A 12347-nucleotide genomic window follows, 5' to 3' on the forward strand; every position below is an offset into this window, starting at 1 on the left:
ATGACAACATTAAGTTTTCTTTGAATCTAGGGCGTTTCAAGCTTAAGAAAATGTTGTTTCATGATTTTGATATATGTTATTGACAGAGTCTTTGTATTCAATTATATAAACTGATTATGTTGAAACCTGTTCATAGTTGGTATTCAATCTTCTACAATAAAAGTTTTTAAGGAATTTCTAAGTTTTCCTTCAGCCACACTGTGTTAGTTTGAAGGTTAAAGTACGTATTTAGTACACTTTCACACCAAAAAAAAAAAAGCTATTTAATAGCTTCAAGATTGAATAAGAGGTTTTTGAGGAATATTAACTATTAGAGATAACAATGCCATTCATTATGATGACTTTAGTCAGGGAAAAAAATCTATTAGACAACTGAATTAATAAGTGGACTTTGATCCAAAATGAAATACCGAGATACAGTTCGGCCATCTTGACTTGGTACTTTATTTTCAATATAAACACTGGTACTGCTGCTCTCATACTCCAGTAGGGGGTTGAAAGAACTCTATATGTGGGGGTTCAATAACAGTCCAAACGAACAAGTGGCTGGTTAGGAGAGAGGACTATTTCATGAGCCTTTTGGCCCATTTTTCGTGGGGAATAAGGCATTTTTCTGCTGCTAGAATGGGTTGGGGGCCGTGTAGGGAGAACACTCGGTCATATGAGGTTTCACTTAGGGAGAATACCCCGTCATTCCATTTTCTTTATTATATTTTTTTCCAATTTTCTTTTTTTTTAGTTTTTAATTTGTTTTTCTTATTGTATACCAGGGTAACTATAATAAAAATTGTGATATACTTTTCATATGCATTTTATTTCGGAATTCTTAACATTTTATAATGCTTACATATGGTAAAATATCTTGAAATATTTATGATATACCAAAAATATAAGCACTTGATTACAACCTAAATGCCAACAAAACAATATTACGTTATTACAACATAAAGGCCAACATAACCATATTTCAAGATTTCAAAATTATTTCAAATACTTTGCCGAAGAAATACACAACTTGAGAAAGTCTATTGCATAAGAATAATGGCACAGACGAAAATACTTGAAGATATAAGAGCTGAGGTCCTGAATGATACTTAATAGCAAGTGAGTGGCATAAGACTGCTAAGGGTATAAGTGCTTATATTAAATATGTGAAGGTAGATGGCCAAGCATTTTTGGACATCAGTGGTTAATAATGTGTGCATTAAGGACTAATATTGTCATATCCTAAGTTCCTTATAGTCAAAGCTGGGGAGGATTTATTTCTAATAGGGAGTGCAAGTTATCTGATTAGCTAATTAGAGTAAATTTCTTCATCCATAACGGAAATCAAACGTGCTAAGTTGAGCCATCCTAGGTTTTAGCAAAGGGAGTTGGTAGGTATTTCTTAATGATGTCCCATGTGAAATGGTTGAGCATCGGATTTTGTAGATTTTCAAAATTAAAATAGGTAGGCAAGACCAATCTTATATGCTTAAAGCTTAACTCTGAAAAAACTAATCTGTATAGTTGCTGTTAGCATCAATATTGCTAGCAATACGAGCCTTTGCAATTTGAAATAGGGCTTTCTATGAAATAGTTCACTGACTATAAGTCAAACACACTCATACAAGACTCGTCTTACCTGTCTATCTCACGTTTGAGAAATAAACAAAATCTTGGGTTTTAATTTTTTTTTTTTTATGAAGGATATTAAGAAATAACTCCACTTAGCTAAACACCAGGATGGCTCGACATAAAACGTCTCATTTCCCTTATGAAGAAGTTTATTCTAAATAGCTATTCACATATCTTGTACTTAATATGATGAGTAAATCCTTTCCAGCTCTCTGACAATAATGAACCTAGGACATGATAATAGTAGTACATATGTCCATTTTACTACACACTGACGTCCAAAAATGCTGGGTCATTTAGATTTACTTATCTAATATACATAGTTATACCATTAGCGCTGGTATGTCACCTTTTTGCCATAAATTACCAATCAGGATCCTTGCTCTTGTATCTTCAAGTACTTTTGTTCATACAAATTTTACTGATGGAATTGACAATTTAGTAACACTTATTCACAACAAAATATTTCAAATAATCATTCTAACCAATGTACAGTTATGAGTTAAACAAGCATATCGTGTCTCAATTGAGATTTAATGATAAACATTTGTGTAATAAAATCATGACAAAATTTTTATTCTATATAAATGACTACTGGTTTTAAGCACTAATTTGCTTTTCTACCTAATAGTGAAAATCCATAATTACCATTTCTGACTCAAATCCTATTTGAATGAAGTTTTTATTGGACTTTCAAAGCAAGTTTAACTAAAATACAGCTTTTGATAGGTTTAAAAGCTACAACCTACATTTCTATTACAATGGAAAACTAAAACCATAACTTTACCATCCAATCTCTGTAAATATTATTTAAACCTTAATAACCTTTAAAAAAAAACTCCTTGAAAATGCTACATGTATCTCGCAGTCATACATTAAATACTTATAAGAAACCCCTAGTTTTTTTAGCCTCCCTATAGGCAATAATTTCTGTAACTATTCTATACAATTGATCACTACCCAATAATTTTTATCTCCTTGTAATCAGTGCTTTAACTGCAATTCCTCCCTTCTTATGTCCCTTTTCGAAGCAGTGCCATAGTTGCAATTCCTCCCTTATGTCCCTTTTTCGAAGCAGTGCCCTAGTTGCAATTCCTCAATGTCCCTTTTGGAAGCAGTGCCCTAGTTGCAATTCCTCCCTTAATATGTCCCTTTTCGAAGCAGTGCCTTTTATGTGCCTTTCCCAAGCAGTGCCATAGTTGCAATTCCTCCCTTATTAAGTCCCTTTTCAAAGCAGTGCCTTTTTATGTGCCTTTCCCAAGCAGTGACATAGTTACAATTCCTCCCTTATTATGTCCTTTTTCGAAGCAGTGCCATAGTTAGAATTCCTAACTTATTATGGCTCTTTTCGAAACAGTGCCATAGTAGCAATTCCTCCCTTATTATGTCCTTTTCGAAAAGGGGCCATATTTGCAATTCCTCCCTTGATATGTACCTTTCCGAAGCAATGCCATAGTTGCAATTCTTCCCTTATTATGTCTTTCCGAAGTAGTGTAATTCTTCCCTTCTAATAACCCGCTAATTTTAGCCTACGTATAAAAAATAAGATGTTTCTGAAGCAATCTCTTAACCCTTTCATTTAGTATTGCTATTAATTTAAGCCTTTCAAGGATAATCTTGAAGTTTTACATTAAAACCCCGAAAGACGAACTAATATGTTAAATCCAGTCTTTGACATGAAGTTTTGCATTAAAACCACTTCAAGACTTGAAACAATGCGTTAAACCCACTCTTTGACATAAGGTTTTACTCTAAAATCACCCAGACTTTGAATAATCAGTTAAACATACTCTCTGACTTGCAATTTTTCATTGAAACCACTCCTAGAATATCTGCTTTAAGGATTATTCTCCGAATGTCGACTTAAAACTACTTCACTGACGGGTTCCTTCTTTTAAGATTGTGGCAAAAAACTAATGCTTCCCTGGAACTGTTTAAATTACTATTCCTTTCATATGAGCTTTTAATATGAATTAATTCATAAAATTATCCAAACTAGAACTGTTATTAACTACATAGACTATATTCTATTCTAGAGTAGTCTACTAGGCAATTATCTGCATCCTTTTTATAAGAAATATGCAAAGCTTAAAACCAGTAGGCAAAATATTTTATCCCTTTTTTTTATTACAATTTGGTCATTGTAATGTTTGGAAAAGATGCACATTCACTGGATATAAAACAAGAACAAGATTTTCTACTGCAAACAAGTATTTGAAATGTTATACGTGACCAGAATAATTGAAATATTTTGGGGGGGATAATTCTTACTTTAACGAAAAAACTAACAATTATTTGATATGAAGGTTTGAGATTGATTTTACAAACATATTGGGGAACAAAGTTTTCAATCTTATTCTGAAACAGATACATTTGTTTTATTGTGGATATAACCTTAATTATGAGAGAGAGAGAGAGAGAGAGAGAGAGAGAGAGAGAGAGAGAGAGAGAGAGAGAGAGAGAGAGAGAGAGAGTGAGTTATATTAGCTTTCTAATGCTTAGCTATACTATTCAAAACTTTCAATACAGTGATTTGATTAACATGTATTCAAAATTATCCTGTTCCTGACTTTCCTTGCTTCACGTTACACAAGATAGATGGATTAATAATAGCGATATCTTTATAGAACATACTAGGTTTGCTCTCTAACTTAAATATATATAAACAATTCTAGTACTGGGGCTTTATATAAAATTACAGTTAATCAGAACATGTTATTACTACAAGAAGGGAAGGAAAGATGACTATTTTGGAAGAAATTATAATTATTAATTAGTATTTTATTTACTTATCTAGTATATTTGAAATGCCAATACTTTTAAAGGTGTTGATTGCTAATTTCGGCTAATTAAAGAGGGATTTTTTTTCGTCCAATAATTACTATCCTAAGCAAATCTAATCTAAGTGAACATAGGCCTAAAATATAATTCAAGAGAACACAGGCCTAGAAACAAATTCAAGAGAACATAGGCCTAAAATCAATTTTAAAAGAACACAGGCCTAAAATATAATTTAAGAAACCCGGGCCTGGAATCTAATTTAAGAGAACACGGGCATAAAATCAAATTTAAGAGAACACAGACCTGGAATCTAATTTAGGAGAACACAGGCCTAGAATAAAATTTAAGAGAACACAGGCCTGGAATCTAATTTAAGAGAACGCAAGCCTAGAAGCTAATTTAAGAGAACACATGCCTGGAATCTAATTTAAGAGAACACAGGCCTAGAATAAAATTTAAGAGAACACAGGCCTGGAATCTAATTTAAAAGAATACAGGCCGGGAATCTAATTTAGGAGAACACAGGCCTGGAATCTAATTTAGGAAAACAAAGGCCTGGAATCTAATTTAGGAAAACAAAGGCCTGGAATCTAATTTAAGAGAACACATGCCTAATGTGTAAGAGAACACAGGCCTAGAATCAAATTTAAGAGAACACAGGCACAGAATCTAATTCTAAGAAAACACAGACCTAGATTCAAATTCAAGAGAACACAGGCTTAGAATATATTTCTAAGAGAACAAAGGCCTAGAATCTAATCTCAGAGAACACAGAACTAGTATCTAATCTAAGAGAACACAGGCCTAGAATCTAATCTCAGAGAACACAAGCATAGAATCTAATCTCAGAGAACACAGGCATAGAATCTAATCCAAGAGAACACAGGCCAAGAATCTAATCTCAAAGAATACAGGCCTAGAATCTAATCTAAGAGAGTACATGCTTAGAATCTAATATCAGAGAACACAGGCCAAGAATATAGAAGAACACAGACCTAGAATATATGAGGACACAGGCCTAGAATATAAGAGAACACAGGCCCAGAATATATGAGGAAACAGGCCTAGAATATAAGAGAACACACGACTAGGATATAAGATAACACAGGCCTAGAATATAATCTATGAGAGAACAGGCCTAGAATCTAAACTAAGGAACCACAGACCTAGATTTTAAGAGAACACAGGGCTAGAATCTTGGAGAGAACAAAGCTAGAATCTAAGAAAACTCAGGGCTAGAAACTAAGAGAACATATGGCTAGAATCTAAACCGAGAAAACACAAACCTAAAGTACTCTAAGTGAAGTCCTAGAATCTAAGAGAATAATGGCATAGATTCTAAGAAAAAACAGGCTTACACTAAGAGAGAACAGACCTAGATTCGACGTTGTGCAAAATAGAATTTAGATGACAGTTACGAAAGACAGATGAAAAGGTCTTCTTAAAGTTGAAATAATTATTTGTAGGTTATATTCACATACAATTAATGTAATTTGATATACAGATTGTGGAATAAATTTGAATTAATTCTAAAAAGATGATTAATATTAATTTCCCTTCAGTCACATTTGGATAACTTGTTTGTAGTACTTTACAATATTTCGAAAAATGATACGATATGTCTAGAGATTTAGAGGAAAGTGACATTTAATTTAGCAACTAGTTAATGAAAACTTAAAACTCGAGCAGTAAATTTCTTAGGATGAAGTCCTTCCTCATTTCCATTTGTTGACTTTAATTGGTTTCTAAATGTCCAATTTCCTCATTTTTCAAAAACATCTACAAAAATACATCATATAAAGTCATTCCATTTAATATTACCTATAATAATTCCGGCTAATTATTCTAACAGGTAATATGAATCCATTATCAATACGTATATTTGCTATTCAACAACTAGTTCTTGGACAACTGAAAAAATCATAATTATTAGGAAATTGCAATCAGAATTTCAGGGCAAATAAACTCATCAATGTTGATGTAGACAATTTTCAAGATAAATTCTAAGGTTGAGAATCTATAAAACTATCACAAAGGCTTCAAAATTTAAAGATGCATGATATCAAAACTTACAAAAACATAGCCTCTTATGTACTGACATTTCAAGTTTCAGAGGGAAAATCATTACTGCTTTAACTCATTCTAGTTAATAGCCCCAATAACTAAATAAAGACACTGATAAACTTGGACTAATCTGGTATGATTGTTGTTGCAAAAGTTTATATAATTTACTGTTATTCTAACCTTTATTTCCTCTTTAGTTAGTGATTGCTATTGAATATATAGGATTTAAGGAAAGTGAACCTCGTAACAGTGATTGTTATTGAACCTATGGTATATAAATGGAATGACTATTGTAACGCATTTAGTGATTGCTATTGAACTTAAGGAATAAATAAACTGAGTGACCATCGTAACATAAAACCGGCAAAATCTGGTCGATTGATCATTTAAAAATATTTATAGCTCTGAGATGATATTTTCATAAGGGTCTTTTAATACTCCATAAAAATTTGTTGATAGGTTAGCCACTTCAGTGACACTATTAGTCATCCCTTGGAAATCAGAAAATGATATAATTCGTCGATTATTTTCCCTTCCTCTGAGAATTTCTGGAATTCTTTTTCTGTAGTAAATTCGGGATTGATCGCTGCTGATCTTCATCATAAGTGCAAACTCGTAGTATGATTTTGTGTGTTTTGCAGGAGGCTATCAATGATTTCCCTTTCTGATGATTCTAGTCTGAAAAAAATCAGTAAAAGATGTTAATTGTACATATATGTAAGGAGTATAAAAACACCTTACTGTCCACTTTAAAATCAAGACTATTTTTAGTAAAATGTTCTGCATGTTAAACTATAAATATAAAATATTCTAATTTATTGAATACAGAAGTGGGAATCAGTACTGACTAGACATGCCCGTGCCATTTATAATAGATATTACAACCGAAAGAATATCTTGTTAGGGTGGAAAAGTATTGCGTTATAAATCCTAACAAGGACATACTTCACTTCAATAATCTAATGATTCGCCTCTGGAAATCCGCTGACTAACAGGAGCCCCCAAAATGCTCATAATTACTCCCTGTAATTTTCTTCGAGATTATAAATCCTATTTCCTAGATGAAGCATTCTACCTTACACCACAGTGGATACCTAGTCAAAACACACAGATCAATAAAATATTTATATAAAAAAAAATATTATGGATGAATTGAGCAAAAACAGGATTTACCAACACGCTAATTTTCAGGTGTAGAATATTGCTTAGTATACAAGAGTGGTGCTGTGGAAATGAATAATTAATGGGGGGTTTTCACTCTTGAAAAAAGCACCTGGTAGTCATAAATTTATCAAGTAAATGTATCACTTTTGTAACTGAAATGACTGGTTAAATTTCCATCATATGATGTGTGGATCCTCCATAACCTAACTCCAGCTATCCTATAATGATTTATACGAGTGGATCTTTTTTTTGGTAAACCTTCAATTATATGAATTGACCAATTCTACTTATCTTGCCTTGGTCTATGGAACATTCTCTCTCTCTCTCTCTCTCTCTCTCTCTCTCTCTCTCTCTCTCTCTCTCTCTCTCTCTCTCTCAATTAGTTCATTGACGAGATTATTCAACGTTTCGGTTTTTGGTTTACGGGGTATACTTTATTGACGGACTAACCTACCCAACACTATTAAACTAGCAACCTGGTTTTACAGAAGAAATTTCTTTAACATTACTAACAAAATGCTTTTTGCTAATGTTTAATACTAACAAAACAACAATGTTTTTTTGCTAATGCTCAACCAATGTTACCTAAAATAAATAAAAAAATACCCTATCCAACTTCATCCCTTACTGATCTAATCCCGCCTTTATCCACCATTGGTTTCCTGGAGAGAGAGAGAGAGAGAGAGAGAGAGAGAGAGAGAGAGAGAGAGAGAGAGAGAGAGAGAGAGAGAGAGCGTACGTGTGTACAACCCAGTAGGTGAAGTCAAAAGTGGCTTGTGTGTGCTGGCTAGTAATTAAGGACACCTCTTTCTGATATTCAACATTCGAGTTCCAGCCAAGCGGAAATCATAATCCTATTAAAAGACGAGGAATTGAATTTGTTTATGAACAAAAATTGGAAATCCAACACAATACTAATCTATTGGCAATCAAATCCCATCTTAAATCATTAATAATCTAATACTACTTTAGTCTTGTAATAAGAGCACTAATATCTTGTAACTCCCTTCAATTGGCAAAATCTAGAATTAGTCAACCTATCAATTGTTAATGCAGTACAGATACAAGACAATCCTAGTGTAATCTTATTACAAGTAAAATCTGCATTGAATAGCTAATAATAGAATTATTTGAATTAAATCTTGCTCAATCCACTAACTTTGACAGTCTCTAATCATCATAATACACAAAAATGTTAAATCCAATATCAATTTGACCTCACTCTACGAATAAGTCAACAGTTTTTAATACTATTCAAATCTAACAAACAATGCTCTTTATCAACCTTACCTATAGAATTCCAGTTACTACAGCTAGGTGGTTTTCATATACTATGCTTTCATTGAAGTGCAGCAAAATTATAAGCCTTCAACTTTGTCTCCCATAGCCTGGTACACCTGATATAAAAAAAAAATGTGTGAATATTTCAAAGTCTTCCAACATTTTGTATAGTTATATTGCGGAATTGAACATGAATTTCTTGCTTTCACAATTATCTAGAAGGACCTTTCAAAAATCCATTGATTGGTAATAATAGATAGACGATCATGAGTTTAATTTTTTAAAGAATATATGACTACCTATTGCCAGATATTTTTCAATGAACAATTCTCATCACCTACTTTCTATAATTAGTAAATTATTATTGGCTCAAACCATTAATTGCTACGTTACTCATCCCCTTGAATGGTGCAATTATCATGGATTCCCAGGGGGAAGCGTTATTTTACAGGAGGGGATAACATAAAACAAAATTTAATGAATTATACTACTTACAAATAAACAAGTATAAATCACACTAAAAATACGCAGATCAATTGTGTCTTGGGAAACCTAGGTTTTGGGTGAGGAAAACAAAGTGAAAGACTAGGATGCATCATGCCTAAACAACACCCACCTAACCTAGCCTAGGGTACTTGGTGGTTGTCCTCATGGGAATCTTCAACCCCTGTGACTTCCCCTTTTCTTAATCAATGATTCTATGTCACCTAGTAAACATTATATAGAGCTTGATTCCACCACACTTGCTTTAATTGAATGCCATTATAACTAGATTGTATTCTCCTAAAATACTTGTTACATACATGGTAGCCAGTGAGTAAATGAAGAGGACCTTACAATTACATACTTTTTCCACACAGGCACTTTCTACTAACACATCAGTCATTAAGTAACTCCATACGGTCTAAGAAATTGCTGTTACATAAATATTTCTGAGACCTATAGTATAAAACTCTCGGAAGCTTCATTTAGTTCAAAAGGTCAGTTAATGAATATGTTAAGAGAAATATTAACAAACGGTCCTTAACCCATATAACAGTAGCATAAGCGCAATTATTCACACGTGATTTATAAAACAGCGAAAAGATTGAGACAACAGTTCTTTTAGCATTTGTGTGACTTTTCAAGTTATCTTCTTGCCCCTTTAAATTTAAAACAAAATCTGCCAAAAACAGTAAACACTCTACCACATCTTACAACTATATCCAGTTTTGATAAGTTATGATCCAGTTACCAAGAGTTATGCTGTGAATCTTTGTTAATTGTGCTATGTACAGTAAAGCTTTGATTATTTGAGTTGAATTTTAAACAGGAATTTGTGTCTCGTGGTAAGCTAAAGTAGGATATACCTCCATATTTGATTTTATCTAAAGTATTGTATGTACGGTTGGGTTACATGGTCATAATCTGATTATATCTATAGCATTGTAAGTCACATTAGGAAAGGGAGTGGTGAATATTTTTCTTAGTCTGGCTAAGCATGGATCCAGACTACTAAGTTAGGTTAAGGTTTGTACATATTCTTGTAATTTTGGTTAAGTGGTAAGGTAGGGAAAGGATCCGAATCTTGTTTAAACATATAAGGCAGCCCCATTTTTGCTTTATATAATATGCAGCACTGTGTAGTAATACCTTAAAAGGGTTCCTTTGGATTATATGCCTGGACCATGATTTTAATTCCAGTGTATAACATTGTAGGCTAGATTATGGAAGGTCATGTCAGCTGTAAACACCCACCAAACCTGATTTAATTTGCATTTTTTAGGTCTCACTAGGTGGAAGAGGAGTTCAGGTTAGCTAGGCAAGGACCTGTTGCCTAGGCTAGGACACACCTTTTTCTGTGTTTTTATATACATTGTACATTTATATTTTCAATTCTACATAATGAGTGATGAATTCTGATGTAAAGATTATAGTTAAATTTTGTCTCCAGCCCCACCTACGTTCTAATTTATATTTTTCTCGAGTAAACCACAGGAAAAAAAAAATTCAATACACTACTCAACCAAATGCATATGACAAAATTATGACAAATTTGTAGATAATTGGTATTTTTCCTAACTATACAAACCTTAGCTATTTAATATGGGTTATTACTTCGACATAGCCGAAATGACGAGCCATTAGAATCTTAACGAGGGTTTACTACCCCACTGCTAGTTAGCGGGAGGGGGGGGGGGCAGTAGGAAGGGGTAGCTTGCTACCCCACCCCCTCACACACACCTGTGAATACTTCACTTTGCTTAGAGGTAGGACTTCACGGGGGACAGGGCTGGCGGGCAAGTTTGATTGAATAGCTAAGGTTTGTATAGTTAGGAAAAATACAAATTATCTACGAATTTGTCATTTGTTCCGTTACTGAAATACAAACCACGCTACTTAATATGGGTGACTCACCACTTAGGAAGGGTGGTAAGTCCCTGCCATACTGGTGTGGCGGGATGTTGCAAAAACAACCCCCACACCCTTGACCACACTAACTGACAAATAGTCTCCTCTGCACAAACTTTCCCCTTACGTTATCAACTGGACTCTTGGACAAAAGGACAAACAAAACAAAACATACCCTTAATACTATATTTCTTAAACACTAAAATCCTCAACATAAATAATCCACAATCAAATTATCAACACTTAAATATATAATAACCGTATACCATTCAAATAAATCAACCAAAAAACCTAACAAACTTATAATTAAACTTCACACCAACACCCAAATATGTATGATTATATATATTTATAAGGACAGAGTCTTAATCAATGGCACACTGACAGCCGTCCACACACTGCAGAACTGTCTTTTACTGCACACAACCACACCTTTTTGGCTAGCAACACACTGTGCGGCAATTTTCCGCAACTACCTCCCTAATTGGGGTCCTGGATATCATATCATCGTCATCGTCATCATCATCATCATCATCCTCATCCTCATCATGCGTAATCTCAATAAACAGGCCAGGTCATCAACAGTGGGACAATTCAAAAGAGCAGTCTAAACAAAATCACTCGCAGGCCAGGTCATCAACAATAATCCACTTTCAAAAATTTTAGTCACTCCAAAGGAGGAATCACGGCCTGCCAAAATAAAAAAGAAAAACACTTACGAACACTCCTAACTAACTTAACTATCGCACTATAATCAAAGATAAATAATAAATTGTTCCTATCACTCACAAACACGACAAGCAAAGATAAACAAAACTGTACTTACTTTTTAAATCAATCAACACTTCCACGCTGGTCAGAAAAAATAAATATAATCCAGCTCTCACACAACTGCCTTAAGCTGCAGTCAAATAAAAAAAGCATTCGCTCCGAAACATTCACCACTGTCGTAACCTAACTAAAAAAATGTAAACAAACAACCTCATTTGTACCAACAGTCTTTCTCACCACAAACAATCATTATCTAACTACCACTTGCTCTTCGGCGT

General features: G+C 33.6%; 1 long non-coding RNA gene across 1 annotated transcript in view; it reads right to left on the reverse strand.

The window, feature by feature from the left end:
* Positions 1-6774: 6774 nt before the first annotated feature.
* Positions 6775-12347, reverse strand: part of LOC137637651 (uncharacterized) — a 32905-nt gene continuing 27332 nt past the window's right edge. The window contains exons 2-3 of the long non-coding RNA XR_011043739.1: positions 8917-9023; positions 6775-7140 (exon numbers count right to left, since the gene is read on the reverse strand). This is a non-coding gene — a long non-coding RNA (uncharacterized lncRNA). The remainder of the gene's footprint in view (positions 7141-8916; positions 9024-12347) is intronic.

The sequence above is a fragment of the Palaemon carinicauda genome, chromosome 3 (assembly GCF_036898095.1).
Source record: "Palaemon carinicauda isolate YSFRI2023 chromosome 3, ASM3689809v2, whole genome shotgun sequence".
NCBI lineage: Eukaryota > Metazoa > Arthropoda > Malacostraca > Decapoda > Palaemonidae > Palaemon > Palaemon carinicauda.